The sequence below is a fragment of the Vidua chalybeata genome, chromosome 3 (genome assembly GCF_026979565.1).
Source record: "Vidua chalybeata isolate OUT-0048 chromosome 3, bVidCha1 merged haplotype, whole genome shotgun sequence".
Classification (NCBI taxonomy): Eukaryota; Metazoa; Chordata; class Aves; order Passeriformes; family Viduidae; genus Vidua; species Vidua chalybeata.
Genome location: NC_071532.1, coordinates 17,770,751 through 17,785,401, shown reverse-complemented (window position 1 = coordinate 17,785,401; position 14,651 = coordinate 17,770,751). Strand labels below are relative to the sequence as shown.

At 55.8% G+C, this 14,651-nt stretch overlaps 1 protein-coding gene across 2 annotated transcripts in view; it reads right to left on the bottom strand.

Annotated features, from left to right (window-relative positions):
• Nucleotides 1-14,013, bottom strand: part of SLC29A1 (solute carrier family 29 member 1 (Augustine blood group)) — a 33,548-nt gene extending 19,535 nt beyond the window's left edge. Inside the window, exons 1-2 of one of the 2 annotated variants that reach the window (XM_053936865.1) lie at nucleotides 13,966-14,013; nucleotides 8,806-8,970 (exon numbers count right to left, since the gene is read on the bottom strand). The gene's annotated coding sequence lies outside the window, so the exon portion shown is untranslated. Of the gene's footprint in view, nucleotides 1-8,805; nucleotides 8,971-12,391; nucleotides 12,464-13,965 lie in introns of those variants that run through there. The other variant, XM_053936864.1, reaches the window with a different exon arrangement.
• Nucleotides 14,014-14,651: the final 638 nt, after the last annotated feature.

Sequence of the window (14,651 nt, the reverse complement as noted above, 5' to 3'; positions counted from 1 at the left end):
GGGATGAGGACCATGTTTGGAGTCACAGCTTGGGCAGCAGAGGAGATGCCAACCAGGGCAACCCAGGCAGGACACCCTTCTCCCCAGCAGCTGTGCAGGAGGCTGGAGCCACTTGAGTGTCAGTCTAGGGGCACAGATACACAGATACACATTCAGGTGGATGCCTTGCCCTTGGCACAGCACAGCTGATGACACAGTCCTGCTGCTGTGACTGAGCCTCAGTACATGACCAGAGCAGGCTGCTCAGCAGGTGGGAGGCTGATGGCACAACCCTCCAGTCCCACTGCTGCTGCTCACCCAGTCACGTCCCTCCGAGCCCTGCTCCTCACCTCCAGCCCCTGCCTCCCTCCTCCCTCTGCAGCTTCCTGGTCTGCTTACTCCATGAATTTCCAGCTGGAAATTTCACAGGGAGGTGCCTTCCTATCAGACTAGTCCTAAAGGAAATGAACTAAAGCAAGTCGCACTGGCAGTGTGTGATGGGAAGAAGCAAGAAGGCTCTGCGGAAATCTGCCTGACTTCTTGCTGACAGCTTCTGCACGAGCCGCCAGGCAGGCAATAGGTCTCTGCTCCCTTTTGGCCCCAAGGAAAGTCGGTCTCCTGGAGGTGAAGTGCTCACCCATAGCTTAACCAAGAGGCTGAAAGAGAGCCTTGAGCACTGCACCCAGAATGCCAGGCTCACCAATTTGTGTCACAGTTAGTGCATGACAGCCACACACACAGAGCTTTGAGCTTCCCCTTTCTTAGGGAGTGGCAAGACCAGGAAAAGGCATGCTCCAAGCCAGAGCAGGACCAAAAGGTCACAACAGGGACATTTTTCACACCACTGCCATCAGTAAGGAAATTACAAAGAACTTATTAGTGTTATTCCTATGCAACACCTTCCCTTGTCTTACAGGAACAACAATCCTCAGATGCATTCCTCATGCAGCATCACAGCTCCTCTCCCACACGGGGACACCAGAGCCCATGTACAGCCTCCCCCCACCCATGTAGAGCTAGGTCCACGGAATCTGGAGTGGAGTACTGTGCTGCAGCCTCTGCTGGGGAACTGAGTCCCTCCAGACTACACATTCTGATGTAACCAAACTCATCCAGGCTCTGCCCCTACTCTGCACACTTCTCTCCCCAACCCACATCTTGCACATTCTTAACCTAAGAACCAATTAAGTCTTTATAGCACTGCTTAATCAAATCAAGATAGCTGTGTGGCTAGTAAAACCCTGACTCCTGCCCAGAGTCAGGCAAATGCCTGTAGCTCATTTTGCATAGTGCTTTGGGCCTCAGTTTGTTGGCAGCTGAGTACAAGTTAGCATGGAGATGAGACTCTGAGAGGGAGTCCTGCAGCCCCAAGTAGTGCAGTGCTGGGCTGGCACAGGTCTCAGGACAGAGCTCGGTGTTGGGAAGGCTCAGGAAGGTAAGTGAGGTTTACGCTGTTGGGTCAGTACGGAGCTGGCAAGGACCGCAAGCAAACAGAATTCCGTGGATGAGAGCAGGCGTTGCAGCTTCTGCAACACTTGCCAAGGGCCTGGACATTACACTGAACAAAAACCACCAAGATCTACACATGTCCCATGGAAACCACCAGAAGATGTTTGCTGGCTTCCTAAAGCCAGTGGCTGGTGCCTTCCCATTTGGACAGGGCACAACGGTGGTACTGGGCTCCCTCTATCCCAATGGGCTGGTCCCTAAGCCCTGCCTCTGCCAGGAGAACTGGGAATGAAGCCAGGCAGTGAAGAAGGCGCAGCACGGGAGTGGGTGAACGCGTGCCTTGTCCTCCGCACCCCGGCTTACCCCCATACCACAACAAGGAATAAGACAGGTCAGGCCAGGGCAACAACAAAGCCCATGGCTCATCTTCAAAGAGGAAGAGGCTCATTAACACCTCCCAGCCCAAGATAATGAGAGCAGCCATGCCATGCTGGGGAATTGATGCCAGTAGTTAATTATGCAGCTTGGTGGGGAATGGAGAAGGGGGACAACTGCAGGATGGAGGTACCATGCTGTCCTGTGTGCTGGTGCCCCATCTGCTGATTAAGCTAAAGTGAATTTCTTCAGCCTCCTCACTCGAGGTATCTGGTACAGTCTCTACCTCTTGTCTGCACTAGTTGTGGAGGGACGAGTCATCCTGCAAAGCATCTTTTGGGGCTGATGTTACAGCCCTTGATGCTGAAAAGAAAATGCCTTTGCTCTGTGAAAAGGTTTTTGGTAAGCTAAGAGCAAGCCTACCTGTCTTTTCCAGGAGCAAAAAACAATGGCAGGAGCAGGAGTGCTTTGGAGGGTATATGTGTGGCGTCAGCACTGGACTGACACTACCAATGGCCCGTGAGCTGCACAAAGACAACCAGTGAACCCAAGGGAAAAGCATCCCTGCACAGTCACATCCTGAGACAGCTTTGTAGAGAAGGCAGGCTTGAGGGAGCCTGAGGCTGTCCAGCAGCTTGCAGGTGCTGGTGAGTGGGAACAATGTCACCAAGCCAGGATGCAGTGCAGAAGGAGAGTGGGATTTCCCATGTCAGCACTCAGAAGTCCCTCAACTGTGTCTGCTCACAACAAGCAACTGAGGGGCCGTTGGGCTGGTTTCTGTTTCGGAGCAGTCGGGAAGTGCATCCAGCTGTGGCCAACAGCTGCACAAATTCCTCCTGCAGCCCCTAGCCCTGGGATCAAGGACACAGGCTTTACTTGTCTGCGATCCCACAGCTCAAGGGCTTAGCTGCTGTTGCCTTCCCACACAGTCTGCAATTCCACAGCCCATTCCCGAGAGGCAGATGGGAGCGCTGGTGAGTACAGGCAGGGACTGTGTTGGTCTGGCAGTATTAGCATCTAGCAGGGGTGTGAGGCACAGATTTAACTACAGAGGTGAGGACAGCACAAAAGGGCTCCACAGGAGCTCCTGGCACTTCTGCCTGAACCTGCTCTCCATTAACGCTGACGGTTTACTCAGAAATAGAAAGAAACACTCATTGAAATCATCCACAACATCCCACAGCCAACCGGGAGCATTTTCTTGACCAGGACCTGGAGCAACCTCGACCCAGCAGTTTTTCTGCCAGCCAAGGGGGCTCTGCCCCACTTCTCGCACAGCAGCACATGGCACCCTGCCCACGCACCTGCCAGCGGGTCCCCCCCACACCCGCGGCTGAGGCAGGCTGGCAGACACTGCCGTGCACACGTGCCACTCGGCAGGGATGTGCACCTCTGCAGCCGGAGGACCGCGGCACAAACCCCTCGGTGAAGTCTTGCATCCCAAGTATCAGAGCATCACTGAGCTTTGCATCCCCAGAGCCACGTGTTGGCCGCTCCGCTTCGCATCCCCAAAACGACACGCTTTGCCCGCGGCAGTAACTATGGAAGCGGATGTGTAGTTGCCGTGCAAGGTAGCAAGGAAGGGGCCCCCCCACCCCGCCCCGAAAAGCAGCATCTATGCATCACACACCCCCCGCCCGGTCCCCTAAGCCGCGACTCGCACGCCGCCTCTCCTCACGCTGTGGCGCCGAATCTTGAGCTTGGGGAATCCCCCGGCTCCCTCTGAAGGCTCCCCACACTACCGGCAGCTTTGAAACGCCGCGCGGAGCCTCGGAGGGAGCCGGGGTGGCCACAAGCTCTGGCGACTTTGAGCCAGTACCTCGAACTCAAGCGCCCACCGCTGCCTGCCGTCTCCTTGTCTCCCTGGCGCGGATGGAAACCTGCCTCCTCCGAGCCGCCCTTTAAATTCCGCCTCTTGCCGCCTTCACTGCCACGCGGTTCCCGCGTGGGAGAGGCGGCGTGTTTTCCTGCTTCCCGCCCGCTCCCCGTCCCCCCTCGTCCCCGACAGAAAAGGGGTGAGAGGAGCCACCACCCCTCCGCGGGCAGCCGTGCGCACCTCGGGGCGAACCCAGAACCCACCTGCGCCGCGCTCTCCGCGCCGCCCCGCGCTCCGCGGCTGTCCCTTCCCCGAGCCCGCCCGCCCCTGGCTCCCCCCATTTCCGCGCCTACCCATCTCCACGCCCCGCATGTGGCGGGAAACCCTCCCGGCCCGCGGCCGCCTGCTTCTTGGGGGAAGGAAAGCAAAGCAAACCCCCTCTAACTCTGGAGCCGTACCCAGCACCGGGTTTCCGTTCATGTCCGTGCATTAGTAGATATTACAGCTCTAAAGGGAGCTATGCATTAAATTATGGCTCTAAATGGAGTGTGAACTGGCCCCTAGTTGGCTATGTTCCTCACTTGCCCGCCATGCTGCATTCTAATTCAGACAAAAACACTCTGCTGGCAGTCACCACATGAGGGTGTAGTATGTATACGTTTACATATATACGGATGTGTATATATATGTACACACAAATATACATATGCATGTGTATACACATGTATATGTGCAAGGACACTTTTCGGCACCAAAGGGTGTAACATCAGCCCCAGAAGATGTGTTGCATATATATATATATATATATATATATATATATATATATATATATATATATATATATATATATATATATATATATATATATAAACTTTTTTGAATTAGTGATCTAGTGGGTGTCATCCCTGCCCATGGCAGGAGGATGGGAACGTAATGATCCTTAAGACCCCTTTCGACCCAAACCATTTACAATTCTGTAAGTCACAGAGAGGATTAAAGACAGATTTTTGCACTGTGTATTCCTGGTGGTGCTACACAGGATGGTAGGCAATCTGCAGAGCCCCATGCACCTTAGCAATCCCCTGATATTTAGAGGATATAAGTACCGTATGTATTCAGTATCCAAAGGGCAGGCACAAACTCTAAGATTAGGTTTTTTTTCTGGCTGCCGCCTCCAGGTTCCTATCTCTCCAGAACTGATATCTACTCTGCTGTGATCAAAGCATGTTGCTCAGCTGAAGTGCAAACGTGGAGGATTCCTCAGGTACTTTGTCCCCCAGCAGAGGGGAGTGCACCTGAATTTAACCTTATATCTGTGCGGTTAAACAGTGACAGAAATATTTTTTTTATGTAGCTGGGTGTTTAAAGGAAAACTGGGCCCTCCTGGCTCTCTCCATTCACGGTGCTGTGCAGGCACAGGCAGTGGCACCAGAAAATCCCCGAAGCAGCTTTGACCATTACAACATTTGTTCCATTAATAAACAGCCTCAGAAAATTCTCTGCAGATGGTGATCAGTTTGGGTTAGAAATTAAAACCAGAAGTTAAAACACCCCCAAAAGCTCTGGCAGATTCTTGTTCTCACGCTCTCTCAGCAAGATGATCTCTAACACACATCTTCCTGCAGAATCCAAGCACCAAGCTTGTATTTTAAGACAGACCTACAAAACATTACCACGTAAGCAAAAAGTCCTCAAAGCCCAAGAAAAAGTCAGTGGTAAGAGGGCTGAGACAGCTGCTGGTGCTTTCTGATCTGCAACAATGACACTGCGAGTCTCATCCTAAGGAAAATACCTCTTCACTGATCTGCTCAGTAGCAGCCTCCACAGCTGGGTCTCTCCCTCTGCCCTGGCCATAGATATTTGTCACGGTTATGGGCTTCTGGGGGCAGATAGTAGGGTACACTAACAACACGAGGAGAGCGGCAGACAATGCTGCCAGATAATACAACAGGAGGCTCTTTTCTTAAATTTAAGATCCATATCAGATCAAATTAAATTTAAAAGCTCTCATCTCCAATTAAAGCTCCCAGGCTGCATCTCCCAGGCAATGACAAATCCAGGCCTTGGGTCTGCCTTTCCTCAGCCCCCTTTCCGTAAGCCATTCTGATCTGGAAGGTCTTCTGGGTAAGCTGCAACACAGACAAGACTGCTCCTCTCCCTACCTTGCCTCATCTTTTCTCTCCTCTCTTCTCTGCAAAATCCAAACAAAACAGAAAAGCAAGGTCGCCCGCTTGGGATGTCTTCTGTCACCTCCTCTCTAGCTTTGAGGTGTGCCATTTTCTCACCCACAGGCCCACAAGCCCCCTTGGTAGTCCCTAGAACATGGATGCCACAGCAGCTTTGGCACTGTGTTGCTCCTTGTGATACCCATGCTCGCTGCTCAGCAGCATGAGCTAAAATTTGAGCATCTCTACAATTTTGCTTTTCTACATAAGCTCCAACTTTAGCACAGACTAAAAGCTTTGAGAACCAATTCCCCCAGAAACTTGAGCATAGGATCCAGACTGGCACTGCCCAGCCAAACTGACACTTGTGCTTCCAAAAGCCAGGACAAGGCTCTCAACCTCAACCATTATAACCTCAGACCCCCTCGGGAGGAGAAACACCACAACATTTACCTTTGAGTGGATGTTCCGGGAAGTTTCTCCTTCAGGACAGGGCAGGTGTAGCTGCTGCCTCACCCCAGGCTTTCAGCAGCAGGGTGAGTAGCACTTACCATCACCAAAATGCAGGATTAAATGTTCTGTAATTTGCAGCTCTGGTCCTGTCTGCACAGCCACTCCCCAGTCACTGGAATCAAACATCTCTCCATAGAGACGCCTCTCACTGGAGATGGGGGATGAAATCCATTAGCACTGAACAGCATCCCAGCCACTGGTGACCACAGGCAGACAGGAGGCCAGCAGATAGACCCGAGGGGAGGCATGGAGAAAGGCAGCTTCCAGCTCCTAAGCACAGCACTGGCTGCTGGCTGCTTCCCTGCACAGACCTGTGCCCCCACCCATCACCAACTTGCAGAACAGGGTCTGATGATGTCTTCCCTTGTGCAGGCAGAAGACCCGGAGCGAGCAAGACACTGTGGGGTGAAAAAGGCTAAGTCTGGGAGAGAGAGTGTGTCCTTCAAAATCCAGCCCTGGCTCCTGCAGGACAGGAGACATTTTGCTCAGAGTGCTTTTCTCCGTAGAGGCACTTTAGCCCCTTAAGGAACTCGGCTGCTCCCAAGAGCCATGCAAGTCCTTGGGTTGTGTAATGTCAATGGCAGCATGTCAATGGCAGTTTCAGAGGGGTGACACCTCCTCTACGGTGCATGGGAAGGTAACAAATTGCACAGCCAATAACAACTCATTTATTGCCCCACAAACATGACCTCTTGCTGCAGGGCCAAGCAGCCTTGCTTCATCTTGGCAAAGGTGTTGCATTTAAAGAGCTCTCTGCTCCCTAGTGACTCTCATGTTATCATCTTCACCTCTGTGTGTACAATAGCAAACATCCTAGAAATAGCAAACAGCTATGAAAATTGTCTCTGCTCCAAACTGGAAACAGCTGTGCTTTGCCCAGCACTGGTACTGGGCCCATCACTGTATGGCCCACAGAGCTGGATGTTTCTCCCCTGTGTAATTTGGGCAAGGAGAAAAGGCAGCCTCGAGTGGGGCCCGTGGCCTTGCTGTGTTCCCACCCTCTCCATCCCCAAAGCAGCAGCACAGTGCCAGAACATGCTGCTGCTGTTGGCAGATTGCTGCGCTCCCCAGAGCAAAGGGAGAAAGCAAGGGAGGAAGGCAGCCAGCAAAGCCTCTCCTTTACATAAGGCTGGGAGCTCATGGATATGCTTCCCAGAACATGCTGGTGGGGCTGAAGCTGCCCAGCCCTTTGAGTTTTCTTTCTGAAAGCTTGAACATGCACTGCAGGCATTGCGATGCCATCACCTGGCGCCCAATTTGTATGCTCTGCTCACAGCTAGTTTGTGACAGGCAGAACAAACAGGCAAAGTGCTCTCCCTTCACTGACGCTTGCTGCCAAACCTTTCACAAAAGCTGCTTTTTTTTTTTTTTTTCCTCCTCCCTTGTAGCTTTAACTCCCTGCTTTAACTAAAGCTGTGAAATCCAAAAAGGGGAAAACAAACAAACAGCTGGTTTGGAAAGCAAGAGCAAAAAGGGAGCTTTATTCCAGGCAGTGGATATTGCATCATAGGAGCTAAATGAATATTTTTACTGCCTCTTGGGCAATATCAGAGTTTTAGGGCCTGAGGAGCTAGGCAGTATTTGCAGGCACTTAATGTTTCCAGAATCCTTTACACTTGGCACCCATGTCGACCATTTTCCTTGGAGATTTGCAAGCACTTCGCAACCATACATTGATTAACCCACCAGCCCTCCTCTACAATGAGATTTCCCTTTCCCTGTAATGCGCCTGTGCCAGGGACAGGGTAACCTGAGGCATGGCAAGGCCATCAGCCTGCAGCAGAGCTGAGGCCAGGGGGCTGCATGTCATCCAGCTCTCCTTTCCGTTGCAAAACCACCCTTCCCTTTGTGAGCATGACCCACACTGACTGCGTTTCCCTCCACTGGATGCTGCCTGCCCCATTCCAGAGGAAGGCATGGCAGGTCAGCTCATAGAGCCTCTGTGCTGACCCTCGGTGCCACAGAGCAGAGAAACAGAGAGCCAGTATGTCTGAAAGGCAGAGCAGGCAGACAGGAGTGGAATAGCAAACGGATTAGCAGCTGTATCCAAGTGCCTGCATGTGTGACAAGGCAGCTGTACGGGGAAAGGGGAAAAGGGGGATATTAATCAGTCACATGAAGGGAAACAGAAGATGCTGAACCTCTGTCAAGTGCCAGCAGGTTATTAATCTATTAGCTAATGGGGGCAAAAAAACCTGCTACAGGCTCCTGGGAATCCAGCTATAACAAGACTGCAGTGATCATGGATGCTTTGATAGCCAACAAAGCATCTCAGCCTGTTGCTGAGGTCAGCAAATGGCTCTGGGACTGATCATTTTAGTTTTGCTATTCCCTTGCTGGTCCTGGCTGACCCTGGAACAGGATCCTGGCTGAAGAGCTGCTGGCAGACCCTTTTTGGGGTGGGAGATCTCCAGTCATTGCTTGCAGGACTCCTGATGGTGATCTCTGGGCTCTTGGTGCCCTGCCCTGTATTTTGGGATGAGGTGGTAGGACAGAGGTTATGCTCACCTGATGGTCGGAGCCTTGCTGGGATGAGGTGGGGAAGGAGTGGGCTGTGATACCCTCGTGAACTCTGTGTGTGGCACAGAGATCCAGCTGGCACATCACCGCTTGCAGGGAGCCATGCAGACCTCCAGCATCCTGTTGTCCCTCTGCTTCCTTGCACGACTCGGCCTGCAGGGATAAAGTCAGGCAGCTGCCTGTGACTTCTTCACTAGTGGGCTGAGGGCAGCAGGACCTCGCTGCCAGCAGCAGAGCAGCCTTGGGTGAAACCCTGCAAGGAAAGGCAAGGGAGACAGAGACCCTTGCTGCCAATCAGCCATTCTGCCAACTCCACGACCTCCCCATGCTAAGCATCACCCTTTGCTGGTAGCACTGAGATGCAATATGGTGACACAACTACCCCCAAAGAACTCACAGCCCCGGTGAGCAAATGGTCTGGAGACATGACAAGGAAGTGCCTCCACACGCCTCCAGCCCAGTGGCAGGGCCATGGGTGTTTTCCAGCTGGGCAAACAGAAACAAATTCCATTGTCCGCTGATTGGTCACAGCTCAGCAAGGGGCTTGTGGTGCCCACAGGGCTCCTGGGACCTGGCATGGACAGTGGGCTCCAGTCAAGCTCCAGCCCCCTCTCAGGCTGCTGGAGGTGGGGGCAGCCTGCCCCAGTGGAACAGCAGCATCTCTGGGACACAGGACATCTCCTGGGCATAATCCTTCCAAGAGCAATCCCTCCCTCCTCCATCCCCATCCCTCTGCCTCCCCCCCTGCACTGCTGCTGCCCTCTCACGAGCTCCAGCTGCCCATTTGCTTTCTCCTACAAGCATTAGGGGAGTAAATACTGGCTAATGGTACCAATTAGCAGCTGAGCTGCTGGGTGCTAGTTACTGAGTGACAGCTGTGCTGCCACGGGGCAAGGGTGAAATGTTACCTCACTGCAGGCAGTCTATGCCTGCCAGGGCCCAAGCTGAGACTTGGATAAACTGAAGACACACAGTTCAGGCTCCCACTTGTACCAGAGGAAACAGGGTTAACCCCTGGCTCAGCGGCAGGCAGGAACACCCTGTGGCATTCAGGACACAGAGCACTCCAAGCACCCTGTCATGGTGTCACTCCAGGTCTCCTTGGCTGAGGATGGAGCTGGTGCTGGCAGAGGGAGCCACTCTACAGCCAAGGTCATCTGGCCCATTGAAGCAGTGCCGGGGGCATATCCTCCTCCTTAACTGGCAGCACCAGTCTCCCACGATGGAGCACAGCCATTAGGAAGTTGGCTGGCACTCAGCCACACTTGTAAACCACCGCAGGGGAGCTGTGGGCTGCTGGGAACCAGGGAACCTGGTGAGAGGAAGAGGGGTGGCAGCTGCTGTGTGGTCCCGTTCCCCGCTTGACAAAGTCCATCTACAGCCCAGTGGAGCAAGGTACCCAGTGGAACCATCTAAAAGGCAGAAAGTGGCTTTCTGTAGGATGGGTAAATGCCAGCTCTGGAGGATAGCCTGAAGCAATGGTTTCCCATCAGCCTTCCCGAGGCACCTTGGTGACAGCAGACAGAGCCATGCTCCAGCTCCCCAGGAATGCTGCTGCAGCCAGAGTCTGCCCACCCTGCATGGCAGGGCAGAGCCCAGGTCCCTACCTGTTCTCCTAGCCAGCCTGTTCCCTGGACAGTCTCTGTGGTCACTGGCACCACGGGGACCATGGCACACAGCCACTTGCAGAGAGGAGGGCTCCAAACAGAGGTCCAGGAGCTCTCAGAGCCGTGCCAGCCCTGGTCTGTGCCTGCCCCAACATTTGCTGGCTGGCGTGGAGGAATTCCACTCTGTGCAAATGTCTGGCAAGGCTGACTAAATCCTGTCTGGAGACCAAGTCCATCCAGTCATGCTTTCCCCTTTGGGCAAATCAGCAGCGGAGCTGTGGCTGAATGCTCCTAAACATCCTCCAGGGAGGTCTCCCGGACGGCCCTTTCCCACAGCTTCCAACAGTACCAGCCGTTCATCATTTCTTCTCCTTGCCAGTCATGCTTCCGCAGGTTCCCAAGCTGAAACGAGGCCCCCAGGCCACCCAGTGGAGCACAAACATGGGACATCAAAAGAAGGGCAGGCCAAACCCATGACCAGCAGCCCAGCTTCCAGGGTACCACTGGGGCTGCCCTCCCCGCCCTTCCTCAGCCCCTCTGCAAAGCTGAGTGTCCACCGGTGGGTAGAGGATGCGCTAATATGGACCAGGGAGGAGGGGAACCCTCGGGGGGATCCTGCACCTCTCACACGAGGGGCTGGAGTACGCGGCTGGGAGCCTACAGTGTCCCGCGGCCATGCTGCCGGGGGAGCGCGGCAGTTTGCCTGTCCCTGGGGGGAGGCATTGGCCTCTGCCCCTTCCCACCCGCACCCCGAGGGGCTCCGGGGGACGCCCCGGCTCGGCGCCGAGCCCCCCACACTCAGCGGCGGGCGCGGGCCGGCGCTGCCCCCTGGCGGCAGCCGCGGGGCCGCCCCGGCGTGACCGGGAGCACGGGGAGCGCACGGAGAAGGAATTAGCCGGGCTCGGGCTTAAGCGGCTCCGCGGAATGCGGGAGCCAGGGTGGGGAAGCAGCGATGGGGGTGCGCAGCAGTGGCGAGCTGGTGGCTGGTGGGAGAGGGCCTGGCATTCCAGGGTGGGGAGGCATCCCAAGCCACCGCTCGGGCAGGGCGTCGAGGGAAGGGTAGGCACGGCCCCGAGCACTGGGGTCACCGTGAGTATGAGGAGGCGGTGAGCGGCAGCAGGGAGATGGGGGAATAAACGGCACTGGGAGCCAAGTGCACAAGGTGGGACAGGGTACCCCGAAGTGTGTGCTGTACTAATGCATAGGGGGGCTGGGGATGAGTGGGAGCTGGGAAATCTGGGAGAAAGCAGGGAAGTCCGAGGTTAGAAGCAGCTTTTTGTTTGAAGGTGGTTTAAAGAAACAGAGTTTGCCTATAGATAACACACTGGTCAGAAGGACAGGGATAGTGTTAGGAAGCAGATTTCAGGGTCACGATGGATCACATGAGGACATAAGACTGTGACAGTCACCCTGAACACAGTAGCTGTCCTGCAGGGCTGTGCTTGCTGCTCAGCTGCAGGCCACAGAGGAAGGAGTCCTGGCTGGTCCCCTGAGAACCCCAAGTTCCACAGGGATGGGATGGGAAAAGGCTTGAAGTGCACCTCCTCAGCATAGGTTACTTCTCAAAAGGCAGCTTGCCTGCTTCTCTCCTTGGTCCTGGGCTGTGAGGCATCCAGGAGCACCCTTGTGCCAGAGACCCAGTGCCTCAGGGACAAGAGGGGATCCTGGCGCTACCCTCCCAGGGACTCGGGGCCTCAGGCTTTATTCTGTACATCCATACTCAGCTGATAGGGACTCAGTCTCCGGGGAAACAGCCTGCTCTTTTAACACTGCTGCCCAGACCCAGTAAATCTCTTTTCTGGCAAGCCAGATGACTAAAGTCAGCCCGGATAACGGTGGTGGCCGGCTTCCCACAAAGATCCCTCTTCTGAGGAGCAGCTGCAGACATCACCAACCCCCTGTCTTTCTCCACTCTCCACACAGGATCTGCCATCTCCAGAGGATGCAAGCAAGTGGGAAAGTCTCACCTGACTTTTGCTAGGGCTGTGTCCTGGGATGATAGAGTTGGGAAGCTTCACAGCAGAGCTGAGCTGCCATGCAGTGCCCAGCAGTGCTGCTGCTGGCCCTGCTTTGCTTCTTCAGTCATGGAGGTGCTGGGTTCCCTGCAAAAAAGCAGGCTTCTCAAGAAGGAAAAGAGCTCCACAGACCCCTAGCTTTCTGGAGAGCCCTGGAGGGTCTTGTTGCTGGCAGTAGCTCAGGGCAGGGCTGCCTGCGCTCATGGAGGACAGGCTTCTCTGCCACTGCTGCCTGGTCTCTCCCACCCTGCTGGTCCCAATGACATCCAGCTTGCCTTCAGGGATGCTCTGGGGGTTCCTGGCAGGGAATGGCAGGACTTCTTATATGTCTGTGCAGAAAACAGGGCAGCACAGCTGGTGCTCCTCCACCACATCCTCCACAAGCCTGAGGACCGTTAATAAATTTCACTATCTCCTACCACCCAGCTGTGCCAGCTTCCCCCACTTCATACATTTTCTGATCCATTTCAGCCCCTAAAGCACCTGCTCACTCCCTTCCCAGGACAGCACCAGGAACTGAAGGGATAAGGACAAAAAGCAGCAGTGGGGACCCTGTTTTCTAACCTCCTACACTAAGACCTTTACTGGGGCAGCAGAGCAGTGCCCTGACCTTGAGAGGCACCACTGATTTGGACTGATTTGGGTCAAGAGCCATGCTACAAACCCTGCTCTGTCTGTACCTTCACCTCTCTTCCGCCTGCACGCGAGGTCAGGCTCCTGCAAACAAGCCTTGGGTCGTGCCTTGGACTCAGAATGCAGCCAGGACCCTGTGCTGGGCCAAATCACACCGAGGGCAGCCAGGGAACAGTGCCTGGGGAGAAAGGACCTGCATGGGAATGGTGCAAGGGGGGAGGGCAAGCTCCCAGAGGTCAGCCTACAAATAGAAAGGGTCATGGGAGAGTGCCCAGCTACTGGGACAAAGCGCCTGCAAGAGGCGAATGGGGTTGTAGAAGTTGTTCTGGCAGGGAGGTGAGCAGTGGCACAGCCCCAGGAACCCCAAGAACGGGTAGGGTTCCCTGGAGGTGTTCCCTGTGGTGCAGGCACCCCCGAGGCCATACAGGAACATGTGACTGGAAGGGCAGGGAGGGAGCCCGCACTCAGAGAAGGCTGGGACTGACACAGGAAGGTGACGGGGCCAGTAAGTGGTGGCCGCGCCAGTGGTCGGGTGACATCCCCACGGGCAGGGTAACCAAACACCGTCCCCAGCTGGCTGTTTCGGGGGATGGCGAAAGAGGAAGCGTTTCTTGCCCCGTGGTACTCTGTTCCAGGGACAGGCTCCCTGGCCCCGCGGCGGTCCTGTAGAGGAAGGGGAAGGGAAGGCAGCAGCACCCAGCGCCGGCAGGAGCGGGACCGAGCGCGCCAGGGTCGGAGCCCCGGTCGGACAGCCGGCCGCTCCGCAGCCCCGGCCGCTCCGCACGGCAGCGGAACGGCTGCCAGGGCTTCCCCGAGCGCTGCCGCCGCCGCTGCCGGGGGCCCCGCTCCGCCCCAGCACCCACCCGCAGCCGGGGCACCGCCGCGTTGCTTACACGTTTCGCCGGGGGTTGCCGGCTCCTTCCCGCGGCGCCGCCGCCTGCAGGGCACGGTCCCGTCCCGCAGCGCCCGGTGCCAGCACTGCCGGCCGCGGCAGGCCGGGTGCTAGCGCTTCCCGCCGCGCCAAGGACACCGCGCGGGCGGGCTGGGACAGCCCCCGGCTCCGCGGCCGCCGGACTGCAGCCCGGTGCCCCCACCTCTCGCACCCCGCTTTGACCCGGCGACTCCCCCAGCTGCATCGGCCGCACCTGAGAGCGGGAGGGTGCTGGGGTCGCCTCGCTACCGCAGCTCCGGTACAGGAATGTCCAATGCTCTGACTTTTCCCCAGTGTCTCCTCTCTTCCTGGAACAGACGGCTGGCCCTACTGCCCTGGTACGGGGGCATAGCCGTGCTGTCCTTTTGCCTAGGCAAGGAGGGCAGGGTGCCGGCAGCCAGCCCCTCCACTGCTGCTCCCCGCTTTCACTCCCGCCTGCGCCGGGGTCAGGCTCCGAGCCCTCCTTGCAGCTCTGGGACTAGAAAGCTCTGGACCCTGCTTGGGGTCCTTCATTGTGTGATAGCCCCAGAGCTCAGCACAGGCTCCCGGCTGCAGGGTGACCTTGAGCAGGACTGCCGAGCCGTCGAAATGGGGGACAAGACCTTGGCTCAGTGGAGGAGGCTGGAACCAGACCCTCTCCTTAGTGCC